This window comes from Pelophylax lessonae (assembly GCF_965119305.1).
Source record: "Pelophylax lessonae genome assembly, chromosome: 5".
Taxonomy (NCBI): domain Eukaryota; kingdom Metazoa; phylum Chordata; class Amphibia; order Anura; family Ranidae; genus Pelophylax; species Pelophylax lessonae.
In genome coordinates, this window is record NC_138772.1 from 365,680,669 (window position 1) to 365,697,457 (window position 16,789).

General features: G+C 44.9%; 1 protein-coding gene across 2 annotated transcripts in view; it reads right to left on the reverse strand.

The window, feature by feature from the left end:
• The window catches only part of ZNF407 (zinc finger protein 407), a 773,592-nt gene that overhangs the window by 728,202 nt on the left and 28,601 nt on the right, over positions 1 to 16,789 (reverse strand). The window contains exon 2 of one of the 2 annotated variants that reach the window (XM_082259208.1): positions 14,710 to 14,807. The exons of the other annotated variant lie outside the window; for it this stretch is intronic. The gene's annotated coding sequence lies outside the window, so the exon portion shown is untranslated. The remainder of the gene's footprint in view (positions 1 to 14,709; positions 14,808 to 16,789) is intronic. 2 annotated transcript variants of the gene reach the window in all.

Consider the following 16,789-nt stretch of genomic DNA (forward strand, 5'->3'; position numbering starts at 1 on the left):
ACAAAGTTTAACCAGGAACAACAGGAGCTCACCCATAAAAGAAAAAAACCCCTAAAGAGAAACAAATGAGTGTCTTTAAACAGCAGCCTGCAAAACCTTGCAGCCAAAGGCCACATCCTAAGATGCCAACAAATCTACTTTGTAAAAATTTGTAAATGTGTGTGTGCACAGACGACCAAGTCACCACCTTACAAACTTGAACTACTGAGGCCTGATGGCAAAAAGCCCAAGAGGCACTCAGCGCTCTAGAAAAATGCGACTTCACAGGGAAAGGAGGAACCTGACCCTTCAATGAATAAGCCTGAACAGCCATCTGCCTTATCCATCTGGATATAATCGCAGCAGACGCAGCCAAACTTTTACAAGATCCCTCAGTAAGGACAAATAGAGCATCTGATTTCCTAAAAGACTCAGTGATCGTCAGGTAAACCCTGATCGCCCAAACCACATCCAGAGAGTGCAAAGCAATTTCCTAGGGATGCTTAGGCTTAGGACAAAGTGGAGGCAACACAATGTCTTCATTTAGATGGAAATCAGACACCACCTTAGGAAGAAAAGACTGATTAGCTCAGAGTACTACTTTAGCTCTGTGGACCACCAAATAAGGTGAACAGGACAGCGCCAACTCAGACACTCTGCGGGCAGAAGTAATCTTCACAAGAAAGGCAACCTTCTTGGATAAAGAAAGCAGAGAAATATCCCTAATGGAGGCTTTTGAAGAACAGACAAAAACAGAGGCAACGGGAATCTCTGCGGGGGAGCCAGATGACGCACCCCCTGAATACAAGTGCGAATCAAGGCATTAGCAGCCAACGGACATTGCAAGTAAATAGCCAAGGCTGACACTTGGCCCTTGATAGTGCCAAAGGCAAACTCCTTTTGTAAAAAGGCCAAAACCCTAGCTACAGAAAACAAGCGAGGGTGCAGCTGCAGCGATTTACACCATGAAATTTACGATTTCCACGTATGATGATAAATCTTCCTAGAAGTCACCTTCCTAGCCTTTAACAGGGTAGGAATCACAGATTCAGGGAGACCCCTGTCTCTCAACACCTGCCCTTTAAACAGGCATGCCGTTTAAGCCAGTGACCATAAAGCAGGATGGAAGATCGGTCCCTGAGACAGCAGATCCTCCCACAGAGGATCGGCGACCATTTTTACTAGGTCTGCGTTCCAAGACCAACGAGGCCAGTCTGGAGACACCAGAACGACAGGAATTCCTTCCACCGCCACCCTGTGGAGAAACCTTGGCAAGAGTTTTATTGAAGTGAAGGCATAGATCAGCCGATACTGGCTCCAAGGAGCCACCAAGGAGTCTGTGGCGTCGTCTAGAAGATCCCGAGACCTGGTCACAAACTCTGGACTTTTCTGTTGAGGCGAGACGCAAACAGGTCTTCCTCCGGAGTTCCCAACCAGACACAGAGGAGATGAAACACCTCCGGATGAAGGGACCATTCCCCTAGATCCAACACCTGATGACTCAGGTTATCCGCTTGCCAATTCTCCCCACCCGGAACGTGGACTGCGGAAAGAGCCGGAACACTGTCTTCCGCCCATACCAGAATCTCGGCTGCCAGGACACTCTTGGTGCCCTCTTGAGGATTGATGTAAGCCGCAGCTGTGGCATTGTCCGAATGGATCCAAACCGGAGAACCGCATAGCCGATTCATCCAGTGGATCAGACAAAGCTTGATTGCTCTGAGCTCCAAAATATTGATCGGTAAGGAAGACTCCTTTGTTGACCAGGTCCCCTGGGCACAGAGCTTTCCCCAGCACTCTACCCCAGCCTGACAGGCTGGCGTCAGTGGTAACCACCATCCAAAACAGTGGTAGGAAGGACTTGCCCTGACACAATGCTGGTGACTGGATCCACCAGGATAGAGCAGACCTCGTGAGTCGGCTCAAGCATATTATTTTGACTAAAGACTGTGGTCTCTGTTCCATTTGGCAAGAATGTCCTTTTGCAGAGGTCTCGAGTGAGATTGGGCAAACGGAACCGCCTCGAAGGTTGATACCATCAGACTCAGGGCTCTCATGCAAGCCTGTAGTGAGGACAGATCGGTTTCCAACACAACCGGATCGCCCCCTGCAACTTCTAAAGTTTTTCCTGAGGAAAAAAGACCCTCCCAAGGCAGAATCTAGAGTCAGCCCCAGATAATCAGAGCAGATTTTTTTAAATCGATAGTCCAGCTGAATTCCTAAAGGGTCTGAACTGTAAATGACAGGTCGCCCAACAGAGCTGAGTGAGAATCCACTCTCAATAGGAGATTGTCCAGATATCCCAGGATCACAATCCCTTTTTGGTGCAACAAAGCCGATACCGGAGCCAATACCATGGTAAAGACTCTAGGAGCGGAAGATGAGACCAAAGGGTAACGCCACAAATTGAAAATGCTTCTCTGCCACCGCAAAGAGGAGAAATCACTGGTGTCCCCCGTAGATGTGGATGTGTAGATACGCTTCCTTGATAGCGATGAAAGCCAGAAAATCCCCCTGATTTAAAGACGCTACCACCGACCAAATAGGTTCTTCAAAACTTCTGCACTCGCACAAAGCGGTTCAGAGCCTTGAGGTCCAGGATTGGAAGCACCTTGCCCTCTTTTCTGGGCACCGTGAACAGGTTTGAATAGAAACTTGAAAGCGTTCCTGCGGAGGAACTGGCACAATCTTTCCTTGAGCAAGGAGATCCTGCACTGCGTCTCGGAGATCCTTCATGCAATCCAGAGACAGGCGAAGGGTTTACTGAAAGAACCGGTCCGCCGGCCAGGACTGAAATTCTATCTTGTACCCGAAACGAATCAGTTTGAGAACCCATTTGTTTTGAATGAAGGAAGTCCAGGGTTCCTGAAAGAAGCGCAAACGTCCCCCCACCCCAGAAATGGGTGAGGGCGCCCCTTCATGCAGAAGAGGACTTGTCCGCAGAACTGGACTGGCTGGTCTCGGTCTTGCCTGACCATGGCTTTTTAGCCCCTCCAGAAGCCCTGAACGGCTTACCTTTGTCTTGCGCCCTTGATACACGAAAAAAACATCTATGAGCAGTGAAAGAAGGCCCCCGCTTACTACGGGGTGCCTTACCTTTGGAGGATTGAGGAAGAAAAGTACTCTTCCAACCAGTTAGACCTTTGATCAACTCATCCAGTGAGTCGACAAATAATCGCTCTCCCAGGAAAGGGAGATCTGTTAAGGCCTTCTTGGAAGCCTGGTCTGTCGACCAGCTCTTCAGCCAAACCATGCGTCTTATGGCAATCCCCACAGCCGACACTCTGGCCACCAGGGGAGCCGCATTCAAGGACGCATCACACAGGAACACCAGGGCCTGGGCCATATGGTCCATAAGGTCCATCAACTTCGGGGAAACAAAGTCAGCATCTAGATTCCCCTTAAAAACCTTCACCTATTCGGTAACCGTCTGTGATACCAGAACAGACACAAAAATCAGTTTCAGGATTGAACCCGCCAACACATGAATGTGGCGGGAAAGGGATTCCACCCACCTGTCCACCGGGTCCGAAAACACCGGGGAATCGTCCACAGGCACTATAGTAGATTTGTTCAACCTGGATACAGGGTGATCCACCTTAGGCGGTACTGTCCAACGGTTCGAAACCGTTTCTGCAAAGGGATAACGACGTTTAAAGCGCTTAGGCACTACTAGCACGTGTTTGATGCGCCGCCATTTTTCATTATCAAGATCATGAAAATTCTCGGGACAAGGGAAAACCTTGCCCCATTTTTGTTTTTTTTGCGGGAGCCAAAGGACACCCGTGTCCCTGTCAATGTGGGCTCATCTGCCATTTTTAAAGTTTCCCTTACTGAAACAATCAGGGCTTCCACCAAAGCGGGTTCCCGCGCTGCAGCTGAAGAGGACAGGTCCTCTTCATGATGCGATTTCGAGGACAGCAATCTCTCAAGGAGGGGAGTGTCCATGGCGACCATATCAGCCTCTGAATCAGAGGACCCCATCGATGACTGTAAAGGCAGCAGCCGTATTCAGCTATTAACCTTTTTCATCACAAAATCGACCTTGGCCGCCAGGCTTTCCAGTGCTGCTGAAATCGCGGCCAGCGACTGCGATCCGGAAGTCACACTAAAGGGGTCTGAGGGTGAAACCACTGCCTGGCGGTCCCCACCGCCGATAACTGCAGAATTCGGAGTCCCCTTAAATATATGCAGATAGCAGAGAGCGCAGGTATATGCCCACAGAGACCCCAGTACTTTACCACCTCTCTGAGAAACCTCCAGAGCCGATCTGTGCAGCAGGAAAGTGAAAATGAAAGTCACAGGATATGACATCAGTCTGGGTAGAATGTGAAAGGTCACGCTGCCTGTGTAGCTCCATAGGGCTACACAAAAATGGCTGCCGATGCAAATTAATGGGAAGCACAGGGAAAATGGCTGCACCATGCATCAAAGGGGAGACATTCTCCATATGCCCATACTAAAGATGGCCGCCCCCACGGCTCGCCATGTGGCGGTAAGGGGACCCCAAATTGGAGGCCATAGAGGATCTACAACAAGACCCAGCAGAAACAGGTACCATTTTACATCCCCCAGGACTCCAGGCGCGGCAGCAATAGCGCCCTCCAGGTGAAACCTGCAATAAGGGCAGGGAGCGGGGGAGAGGGGCAGGGCACAGGGCCAGGTATCCTGACAGGCCAGGGGGATCTTTTGGGAAGTACTAGGTCCTATCATCCCCAGGAGTGGGCCCATGCCCCCCCCCCCCCCCCAAGACCACTAAGGGATATGGGGGGGTTGCATTTACTCACCATACCATGGACCGGGTGGGCTCCCCTCTGGAAAGACCAGCTCCCTCACGGAGTGGGGGAGCTGCCAGCTGAGGGGTATGCTGCGACTCAGGGCATTCCAGGTCCTCGCGTCCCAGCGAGACATCCACTCGAAGGCTCGTCCCCACTCAAAAACTGGGCTTTGTCATGGCGAGGCCTAGTGCGGGACTAGAACCTGCTCATAGGCCAGGCTGGGAGACCTTAAGGATCTAGATTATCTAGTGCAAAACCTCAGCCGGCTATTGATTGTAGTCCACCAGGAGGAATCCCCCTTATCACTAACTAGCAGAAGTGAGTAAAGAAAATAAAAACAAAATATTCTTAAAAGAATAAAGAACTGAGACTGAAGTCCCAGCAGGAAGCCTAGGTCCTACTCCTTCACTAGGCAGAAATAAACCGGTATGCTGGAGCAAGGTGTGTGGGGTTATGCCTATAGGGACAGCCCCCGAAGGTGTGGTTAACTGTTTTTTTTCCTCTCTGCTCCTGTAGGGGGCAGCATAACCCAGAGGTCTAAGAGGCATAAGGGCTTCGTCTGTCAATGGACGATAGAGAAAAAACAAGTTTCAGTTATAAAATTTTGCAAACAATCTTTCTTCATAAAGTTAGGCCAAAATGTAGTCTGCCACAATTTTTTGGTATAAATAACCCAGTAGCAGAGTAAATTATTTAGTCTGTAGAAAAGTTAGTCTACAAACTATGGTATATATTTATATATATTTCAAAATTGATCAATCCTGATGACTGACTGCCTATCTCATTTCTTGAGGCCCCAGAAATGCCAGGATAGTACTAATACACAGGCCTGGCTCCTCCCTCCAAATATACGGGCCTAGCTCTGGGGTCGAGTGCACTCCAGAGCAAGCAGCTTGCAATTGAGGCATGCTCTCCAACTGCTGCTATGCATGTTCCTTCATACAGTGAGCCGTGGCTCGGCCCTGCCCCCTCTCTCTCCCTATTGGCTTACTGGCAGAAATTGAAAGTCAATGGCTCCCACTGCGGTCTCAGCCAATGAGGGAGAGTCCCCGAAGAGCCGATTTCTAACACATGGCTGGATCAAGAGGAAGCTTAGGTAAGTATTGGGGGGGGTGGAGCTGCACACAGAAGGTTTTTTACCATCATGCATAGAATGCATGAAAGTAAAAAAAAAAAAAAAAAATTATATATATATATATAACCCCTACCCTGCCCCACCCCTAAACAAACCCTCAAATTATCTCATGAAATTACACTTTCAAATGTTTTATGCAGAAGTTACAAAACGAAATATTAACAACAACTTTATCAGTGTCCATCAGTGCAGCTTATCAGTGTCCATCAATGCAGCCTGATCAGTGCCCATCAATGCAGCCTCACCAGTGCCCACCAATGCAGCCTCACCAGTGCCCACCAACGCAGCCTCACCAGTGCCCACCAACGCAGCCTCACCAGTGCCCACCAACGCAGCCTCACCAGTGCCCACCAACGCAGCCTCACCAGTGCCCATCAATGCAGCCTCACCAGTACCCATCAATGCAGCCCCAATGCAATGCAGTGGAATTGGAGGCATAGATATAATAGATGGGGGGGGGGAGTTGGAATGAGTATGTTTCAGACCTATACTTCCAATTCTACCCCCCCCCCAATCCTTTATTTTTTTTTAATCCTTTATACTTATTCCCCAAATTAACTCCCCCCCCCCCAATCCAGCACATCTATGCTCTAGTGCTCTAGCCCCCCCCCCCTTTCCTCCCAGCACACATTTTGTATAAACCCCCCATTCAATGCCTCCAACCCCCTCAAGCACATGCACTGCATCCAGTCACAGCACACTGTCATCATAGTTGCCATTATCCTGCAGCCACAGAGGTCAGGCATCGGTGCTCACTGAGAGCGGACCAAGAGGGTTTGAGCCCGCTCACTTAGGACTGCCTTAAGACATGCACCTCTCCATTTCTTAGATGTCTAACAGGAGGGAGTTGAAGAGGGGCGATCCCAGGTGGCTGAGTGTTCCTATTGAAATGCCCATGCTGCGAGCCTGCGCAGGGGGGGGGGGGCGGGGATGTGTGGCACGAGGGGGGTGGAGCGGGGCGGTCCCAGACGGCTGATGGTGCCGATTGAAATACCCGCGCTGTGAACTTGTGCGGGGTGGGCAGGAATGAGCAATTTAGACCAATATGTATTCTGCTACATATTTTGGTGAATTTTTTTTTTTTTTACACTTTTTACTAGTAATGGCGGCGATTAGCGACTTATAGTGGGAACTAACATTTGCGCGAAACGCATCTACCTCTTTGTCCCCTGCTCCATCTGTCAACCACTTGTCATATGAAGCTTCGATAAAAGGATTTTTGGAAGTGCAGCAGTCCATAATTATTTCCTTGTGATATACAACATGCAAGCTTGGCTAGCACCTGACCAGTGTGTGTGGAAATTAACTAGAGACTCACTCACTTGGAGCGGCTTTTTTGTTTCAGGGAATTATGTAGGTTATACCAAGCTATAATCTGGGTGTAAACTAAGGCAGCAGGCCTAGTACCCATGAGTGCCATATTAAGGCGAGAATTTTCGTCCAAAGAACTTTCGTACGATTTCCGTATAGAGTGTACACAACTTTCGACAACCGATTCCGACTTTTCATTCGAAAATTCCCACAGGGGACAAACTCAAAAATTTCTCTCGTATGGGAACAGAACTTTTTTTGTTTATTGTGTACTGTTTTTGTAAAATATTCATACAAGAAAAATCAGAAAAGAAATGCTGAGCATGATCAGAAAGTAATATACAAAAAAAAAAGCCTGTCTCGTATGAGAATTTTTGTACTAATTTTCGTTCATCAGTTTTGATTTTCTGTGAAACGAGGAAAATCGAACTATCGTTCACTCGATTTTCTTATAGTGTGTACCCCACTTTAGGGTGCAAGAATGAACAGGATATTGCAACATTTAGGAATATGGATGGGACACCCCTCTAGTATCACGGAGACCCGTGTGGTTCCTCTAATGGGGTCTGGAGGGGACTTGTCTCCACCTTTTCGGATGCTGAGGGAGTGGGATTTCCCCCTGAACCCTCCACTCAGTAAGGTCAACAGCAGGTAACTCAAGACTCTCCAAAAAATTAAGCAGGTCTCTGCAAGGAGGCTGTTTTGCCGCCTCTGTGTGCTACAAGGTGGAAGGGGAACCACCCAACAAAAGTCAACCTGTTCTTGACGGTGTACATAGAGGGCGTATGGCATATTGCATCATAAGGGTCCTCCTGAACAAGTCCAGGAAGAAGGGCAGTTTAGCGCCATCAAAATCAACATGTGGTTTGCCTCACACAGCATTCATAACAGCTTCCTTTGTAGAATATTTATGCAACTGACATAACATCTCTGGGCCTATTAGTGTCCTGTGGGATAGGCAGGAGGTCCCTTTGCACCTGCTCAATCTTGATAATAGGGGGAGCAGGGTCTCCTAATACTTGTTTAAAGAGGCCCTGGACCATTGGCATCAGGCACACCTTTTCAAGAAAGCCCCAAATATTGTAATTCTGCCCTCTGTATCAGTTTTTATAATCATCCGGTTGGTCTAAGAAAGAGTCCAGCAGACGATCCCATTTTTTTGGAATTTTCCTGTAAGGAGAGTATAGCAAGCAATAGTTTATCTTGGCCAGATTCTGAAGATTCTACATGGTTCCCCAGAGTGACAGTGTCCTCTCTAAGCCTTTCAATTGCCTGTTTAAATGTATTTTCAACAGTAGCAATCAGCTAGTCAATGTCTGCCTTCATGGGAAGAGCCCTAATGTGCGCCCTCAGATTCCAGTCCTTCTCTGTGCCCCCCTCATCTGAGACAGCAGGTGAAAATGCAGTAGACTGGTGTGAGTGTACAGTCATGGGGATAAATACCCGTGTGCTCATGCTGGCCATAAAGTGCTTACCTGTTCCCTGGGGAATCAGCGTGTGGGTGCTGTGAGTCAGCGCTATCTTGACTGCAGGGCTAAACCGGCTGGAACTGGATAGAAGGGCTAAACTGGCTGGAACTGGATAGAAGGGAGGAATTTAGAGCTCCCGGGTAATGATGGGCTTATGAGTGTTCGGATTGTACCCGCCAGGAAGCCGTCATTGCACACCGCCAATCATCGGCAACGTGTGTATGTGCAGCTGCAGGTCGGGAAGCATCTCACTGCTTAGGATTGGAGATGTGCAGTGACAGCTCCCTGGCGGGTATGATCTGAACAAGCCTGAGCGCGTCTCTACTCCTGCACAAGAACCGCTACCACTGGGGGGCTGCGACTCTGTCCTGCACCTAACTGGCATGTGAGACAGCCAATAGCCAAGGAATGGCTCAGAGAGAAAGCACCCTCACTCCATTGCAGTACTGTCACACCACACAATTCCTTTTTAATATTCAAAGCAAGCTCATCTAATAATCCATGTCTCCGTGCTTTATTTTGCAGAGAAACCACTTTGAACCCCCCCCCCTAGCATTTCTGGCCATCTTTAGTAAGGGCAGATGATTCATATAGCATATACTACCTGGAATCCATTTGACCTTAGCTCAGGCATGCAGGCAGGAGGGTCTCCTCCTGAAAACTCCGGGGATATATGACAAGATTTGCCTAGGCATGGAAACAAGGAAGTAACTGAAGAAATGTAAAAAAATTAAAAAAATAAAAAAAAGTTTAAAACTAGTACATTTAATAAACTTTCCTATCTATTTACTAATGCTAGCAGCATAAGGATTAAAAATAGTCAATGTTGAGTGAGAGAATGAAGTCCTGCTTTCAGCAGTCCAAGCTTTACAGCACCACTTCAGTCCATTTCGGATAGTGGCTTACGGCAGAGACAAGAGGATCAACCACAGGACAAGCCCACTTCTTTGTAAAAATAATTTTTCCCACTGGATAGAGTTCCGCAAAGATTTTGAGGGGAGTGAAAATCCTTTTAGGATTACCCCAATCATCAGAGACTGCACACTCTGTTCATGAACAGGAAATATTTAGGTCTCTTCATATCCAAATGGCATGTTCAGATGAAGGAGATGCCTGAAATGGAGCTAGAATTGGATGCAGGGGCTGATGTTAAGACCAGTTCATGCTCTGGTGTAAGGGACGCATCATAACTCTTAAGATTAGGAGATGTGCGAACCTTCAGCAAAGCGAATGTTTGCATGTGATTTTGAATCGGCTCCCTTTTGCCAGGCCATAGCTACGAGTCGGGGTACTCACAAAGTAGAGTGTAGAAGATAAGGTTCTGGCTCTGGTAGCAGTATGCAGTAACCCAAGTGTAGGCCATCCTGTAATGAATCCTAGCGGAGAAAGGGTGGGAGGAAGCCCCTGAGTACCTTAGGGCTATAGGAAGAAGTTGCGTTAAAGTGTTTCACCAGTGGTGTGATGTAACACCTGGTCATCCACCTAAAACTTAGCTCCAAGTAGTTTAATTTTAGCACCAAGTTTCAAAAGTTTACACTGGAAAGTGAGTACATTCTAAAGTTCCAATTTTACAGCACCAGTCAGCGATACAGTCCTGTTTTATCTGTTCACAATGCTGAATAGTTTTTTTTAAGTCCAAGCTTCTCATGACAATGGGCATACTCATTTTCTCAAAAGCTTGTTAGTGCCCAATCACCTGAAGGTATGCACCTATAACCCATGGTGTATGAATAGGTTGCCTGTGTCCTGTACTGTATGATTAAGATAAAAAAATTAAAATTGCACACGAACAACAGAATTGAATAGAGTAATACAACTTGTGTCCTATAACTCATAAGGTTTATTTTTAGTAACAATGGTGACTGGCATATTAATAAGCTGCAAAATTACTTTTACCAAATGGAAAAGGAGTCATCTTTATAATAAAAGCAAAATTTAAATTGGGTAGCAGCACAACCATAATGGTATATCTTTCGGTGTACTTGCAAAGCACATTTCATGTACTTGCAAATTCCAGCATCCTCTTAGTTAAAAAAAAAAAAAACCACAACAAACGACAACCTGGTATTGTGATGACATCTGGTGGCTAGAAAAGAAACTGAAAACAATCCAAACCCTCGGTACTTCTATATTGCAATATACATTCATTAAAACATACAATATATTTGGCTATCACCATGTAAGAAAACATTGGGCAGGAATTAACCATTTAGAACAGAAATATCTATAATTGAAATGTAATCATATTCGAAATCTCACAGCAAGTAACTAAGTAAAATAACAAATAGCGCTATTTCTAATAAATCAACTGTATGTGAGCATAATAATAATAAAAATAGTGTCCAAAAGGGTTTCATCGTGCATAAAGCATATATATTTATTTATATATATATATATATATAAACTTCTGAACAGTATTTTTAATATAACATATTTAAGTATTAGAAATAGCACTGCATATTTTGTTTTACACTGTGTATCAGGTGTTGTGCAAGCTGTTTAAACCCAGGACCACAAATTCACTAGATCTGGTCTCCCACAGTACACAGAACAAGGAAATGCAATAGTTTTAGTAAATATAAACCTCTTTTCTTATCAACAGTTAGAGCAGTCTTCTATCAGTGTCTGGCTAAAGCTTGTATGAGGAGTTTTCATTCTCCCCTGATTGACTTTTGAGGCTGCAGGACCCCTGGCCCTCTGTCTGGACAGTGCCGATTGGCCCTGTGCTGATCACATGCATTCTCCCCAGAAGAAAAAAAACTCTAGAAATACACACCAAACTGAGCATGTGCAGCTTGCCCCCAGGGCAAAGGGGAGGATCGGAGAAGACAGGATCAAACAGAGTTTTTACACAATGCAGAGGGTTTACCCCCTAAGGTTCCAAATGGCGCGGGGGCCTTTGACATCATATATGTCATTGGTCTCTGTGACTACTCTTCTGTGGTTCTACTCCTACTTTTTCAACCGCACCTTTAGAGTTACTTACAATTCAGCTTCCTGATCTTCTCTTTATTTCTCTGTCGGGTCCCCCAAGGTTCTGTTCTTGGACCTCTACTATTATCGATCTACACCTACACCTCCTCCCCGGGTCAGCCTCCCATGGCATCCACTACCACCTCTACAATGACGACAACAACCAAATGTATCTCTCCTCAGCTCACTCCTTCAGTCTCCTCACGTATCACTAATTTACTGATAGACATATCAGCCTGGATGTCACACCACTTCCCCAAACTTAATCTATCCAAAACCGAGCTCATAATATTTCCTCCCCTGTGTGCCTCTTCCCCGGATTTCTCTGTTAAGATAGATGGCACAACTATCAACCCGTCCCCACATGCCAAGATTCTAAACTATCCTTTCAGCCCCACGTCCAATCACTGTCCAAATCTTGCCGCCTCAACCTCCAAAATACGCCCCTTCCTAATCAATGACACTGCAAAGCTCCTAGTTCAATCCCTTGTTTTCTCTCGCCTCCACTACTAGAACTCCCTCCTCTCGGGATTATCTTTACATAGGCTACACCACCCCCCCTTTCAGTTCATCATGAATGCTGTGGCCAGGCTCATCCACATTACCAACCTTTCAGTATCTGCTACTCCTCTCTGTCAATCCCTTCACTGGCTTCCGCTTACCCAAATAATTAAATTCAAAATACTAACAGCAATTTACAAGGCCACCCACAACTCGGCCCCTAGCTACATCACTAGCCTAGTCTCAAAGAACCAACCTAATCATTCTCTTTGTTCCTCCCAAGACCTCCTGCTCTCTAGTTCCCTTGTGACCTCCTCCAATGCTCACCTCCAGGACTTCTCCCAAGTCTCTTCTATCCTAGGGAACTCACTACCCCAATCTGTCCAACTATCTTCTACTCCGTTTGTTTTTAGACGATCCCAGGAAAATCCTATTCTGCCGCTACCTAACAACTGTACTTTTATTTTCTCCACCGGCTCATCCCCCACAGCCATTACCTTTCGTATCACTTGGCCCTCCCTCCTAGATTGTAAGCTCTAAGGACCAGGGCTCTCTGATTCCTCCAGCATTGAACTGTATTGTAACTGTACTGTCTGCCCTTGTGTTGTAAATTGCTGTGCACACTGTTGGCGCTATATAAATCCTGGAAGTATAATATTATTAGTGTATGTTTTACATAAATTTTCATTTTAAAATTCTCCTCTTGCCTAGCATTTTGACAATTCCTTCCACCATCAGCCATATAAATCAAAGCAATAACACCCATGTAGACTTCCTAAAACTAAAAACAAAGATGGTACCACTTCCATACCTTTCAGGCTATTCTTCGAAAATCATTATCTCCCTTAACACACGCCATGGTGACTAGATTAAAATGACTGTGCTACCTGTGTGGATATAAATGTTGTGGTGTGCTACTGGCGCTCAACAGAACTAAAGAAGTGGTTAGGATAAGCTTTAAAAAACAAACATCTTCAACATTACAGACCATTCCAGTTTAATGTGGCCAACTACTAGCTATTACGTGATAAATGAGATATGAAGTAGCTTGGATTCTCAGAAAAAGAAACCAGCAATGGTAGCCACCATATTTTCCCAATACCGTTTTCCTTTAACCACTTTTTGACCTCTCTTATAGCAGATTTACTGCTACAGGCCAGGGTGGTCGTTCTTTGCAGAAGCACAAACATATGCATGATTCTGCAATTCCACATAGGCCCCTTCTGCTGTGATAAGTCACAGCAGATGCTGATCAGCGGGTGCTGGCCAATGGATGTGCACCGGCATCCACTGATCGGCGAGGAGAGACACAGGATGGAGCCCTGCCTAAGTAATCAAGGCAGAGCTCTGTCCTGTCAGCAGGGATATGGTGGATTTGGTTTCCCTGCAAAGCAGAGAATAAAATTCACCAGATCCCTTAGTAAAAACACCACACAGTGTACTCAAAAACACTGGTTAGGCACACATTTAACCCTTTGATCACCCTAGATGTTTAACTCTTTCCCAGCCAGTGTCATTAGTAGTGTGACAGTGTATATTTTTAGCACTGATCACTGTATTAGTGTCACTAATTCCCACAAAGTGTCACACTGTCCGTCATATTATTGCAGTACTGCTATAAGTCACCGATCGCCGCCATTACTAGTATAAAAGAAAAATAAATAAAAATTCCAGTGTATTTATCCCATAGTTTGTAGACGCCAGAACTTTTTCACAAACCAATCAATACACGCTTATTAGGATTTTATTATTTTTTTACCAAGAATATGTAATTAGCCTATTTTTATGAATAAATTTGATTTTTTTAAATGTTTTATTGGATATGTTTTTGAGCGCAAAGAAAACAGATTGATCAAATACCACCGAAAGAAAGCTCTGTTTGGGGTGGGAACATAAAAAGACAGCGTTGTATGATCGCACAATCGTCAGTTAAAGTATAGCAATAAATAGCTTGGTCATGAAGAGGGTAAATCTTCCGGAGGTCAAGTGGTTAAAGTGGATGCAAACTTCTGACATGAAGTATGAACAGAGCATACTTCTCTAAAGTGTATACTTGTCTCAATCCAGTGCACTAAGTGTAATTTCCCTCCGCTGTCTAGTTTCTCTGTTATCTGCATGAGTGACTTCTGACACCAAGAGATAAAAAGGTGACAAGTTCCAGCACACAACTTTTGACGGACAGCCTTTCTCTTCATGTGTGCTGTGTGAATAGAGTTGTGTACCTTCCCTCCAATCAGCTCTCTGAGCTCTCCTGAGTTCTGCAAAGCGTAGCTTCATCTACTTGCCCCCTGCTTTCTGAAAGGTCAAACAACCTGTATCTCCACTGAACATTGAACAGCTGTAGAGTAGAGAGGGCTGCAGATAAAACAGGTACAACTTATGTAGGAGCATTTGTTTAATCTCTGTACCACCTTAGGCTAGTCACTTCACTGGGTATATATATATAAAGGTTTACAACCACTTTGATGCTAAAATCCCACTGCTGGATCCTCCCTCTCACATCCGAAAGCTTGGAAAAAAAAAAAAGTTGTTTCCCATATTTACCAATCGGGTTTGAACCTACCTTAGAATGCAGGAGTCAGTAAAAGAGTTGAAGTTATACAATGCAGGATCTCTGAAAGTCCACTTGTTATGCTTTCCAACTGCTCTTGTTAAATCGGCCTGCAGTGGATTACAGAAAATTAAGTAAGATCATTGGTTCATACCGTAGTTGCAGTCTTTGATAGCAATAATAGCACAATGCTCATTTTTACCTGTTGCCTGAAATTGTTTCTTATATTTCAGAGTTAGGGCATTGGCAAACTATGAAAAAAAGTAGTTTTGGACAGAGCGTGGAAGGATTAGAACCCCTGTCTAATTGCATAGCTGTCTGTGTGCCTGCTGAAGGGATTCACCCTCTCTATGTCTTGGTGACCAATCAAAAATTTACAGTACAGGTGACACAAAACTAAAGATGAGGGTACATCTTCTAATAGGAGTACATATACTGGTGACAAATGTCTAATGATTCATGCATATGACTAGTTAAATATTACAGTAAATACCCCACCGCTTTCCTGCCCCTAGGGAGCCGTACAGCTTGCTATAAAATCGAATGGCCGTATTTGTTTATTTGCACTGGCATATACCCATGCATGTACATCTGACATATTTACCAAATGTGAAACCTCTACCGATTTAGTCACATCACTTACTTCAAATGAAGTATGTGCCACGTTGTGCAGGCTGCTGAATCCTGGGAAAAAGTTATTTCATTGATTACACTGCTTGTTACATAATTTTTGCCTGGGGGAGAATCTGATCAGTATCACAGGATACTCTTCTACATTTACAGATTAGGTTACATGCAGTGTAATCAATAAAATCCTTTTTATCAATGGAGGACGAAGGAGGGGGCATGTCCCAGTCAAAATGAATGCCCTTATGAAGTCGCGTGACGAAACGCGTAAGGCGTAAGCGAAGGAAGACACAGACTGGAAGTGACATATTCAGATGTGCATCTCAGTACCTTTATGTGATTTTACAGCTATTTTCCAAGTTTTCCAAGCGGTTACCAGTAAATTTACTACTCAATGGGAGGCTTTTTTATCTTTCCCTAACATGAGCAAGTCCAATTTGGCTGCATGAATAGATGCGAGTCTAAGAGGAGCCTTACCCTATTCACCACAGGAACTATTTGGAGAAACATTAGAAGAGCCCCTTGTGGGCAGGATACCTTGGATGAACTTGGAATTAGGGGATACCCTTTTGGATTAATATATTTATGCTTCATTATCTCTATCTGGAGCCGAGAGTTCTGTGAGCACTGAAGTGGCATGAGTTTTCTATTTTATTTTAATCAGTTTAGTGCAGGTGTTCTTAAATCACGGACATTAATTTGTTACCACAGATATTCTCGAAGCTTAAGGCCCCTTTCACACTTGCGGATCCGTTCAGATCCGCCTGTCAGTTTTTCAGGCAGATCTGAACAGATGCCCAAAGCATCTCTATGGGGCATCGGATGTCAGCGGAGACATGTCCGCTGACATCCGATCTGATCCTGTCCGTCAAAATCAGACAGATGGAAACCCTATTTTCCATCCATCTGGCGGATCGCATGAGAACGGACAGGCGGTCCGTTCTCATCCGATTCCCCCATAGAGGAGAGCGGAGATCTGGCACCTCCATCTCCACACACAGAGCGGAGACGGAGCTGTCATCCGCCTGCCGTCACATACACACACAAACATATACATATTATATATATATATATATATATATATATATATATATATATATATATATATATATATATATATATATATATATATATATATATATATATATATATATACACACACATACACATATATATATATACATATATACACACACACACACATATATATATATATACACACATATATATATATATATATACATACATACATATATACACATACATATATACACACATATACACACACGCCACTTTACTAGGTGCACATTGCTAGTACCAGGTTGGATCCCCTTTTGCCTTCAGAACTGCCTTTATTCTTCCTGGCATAGAGTCAACAAGATATTGTAAACATTTCTCAGAGATTCTGGTCCATATTGACATGACAGCATCATGCGGTTGCAGATTTTTTGGCTGCATGTCCCAA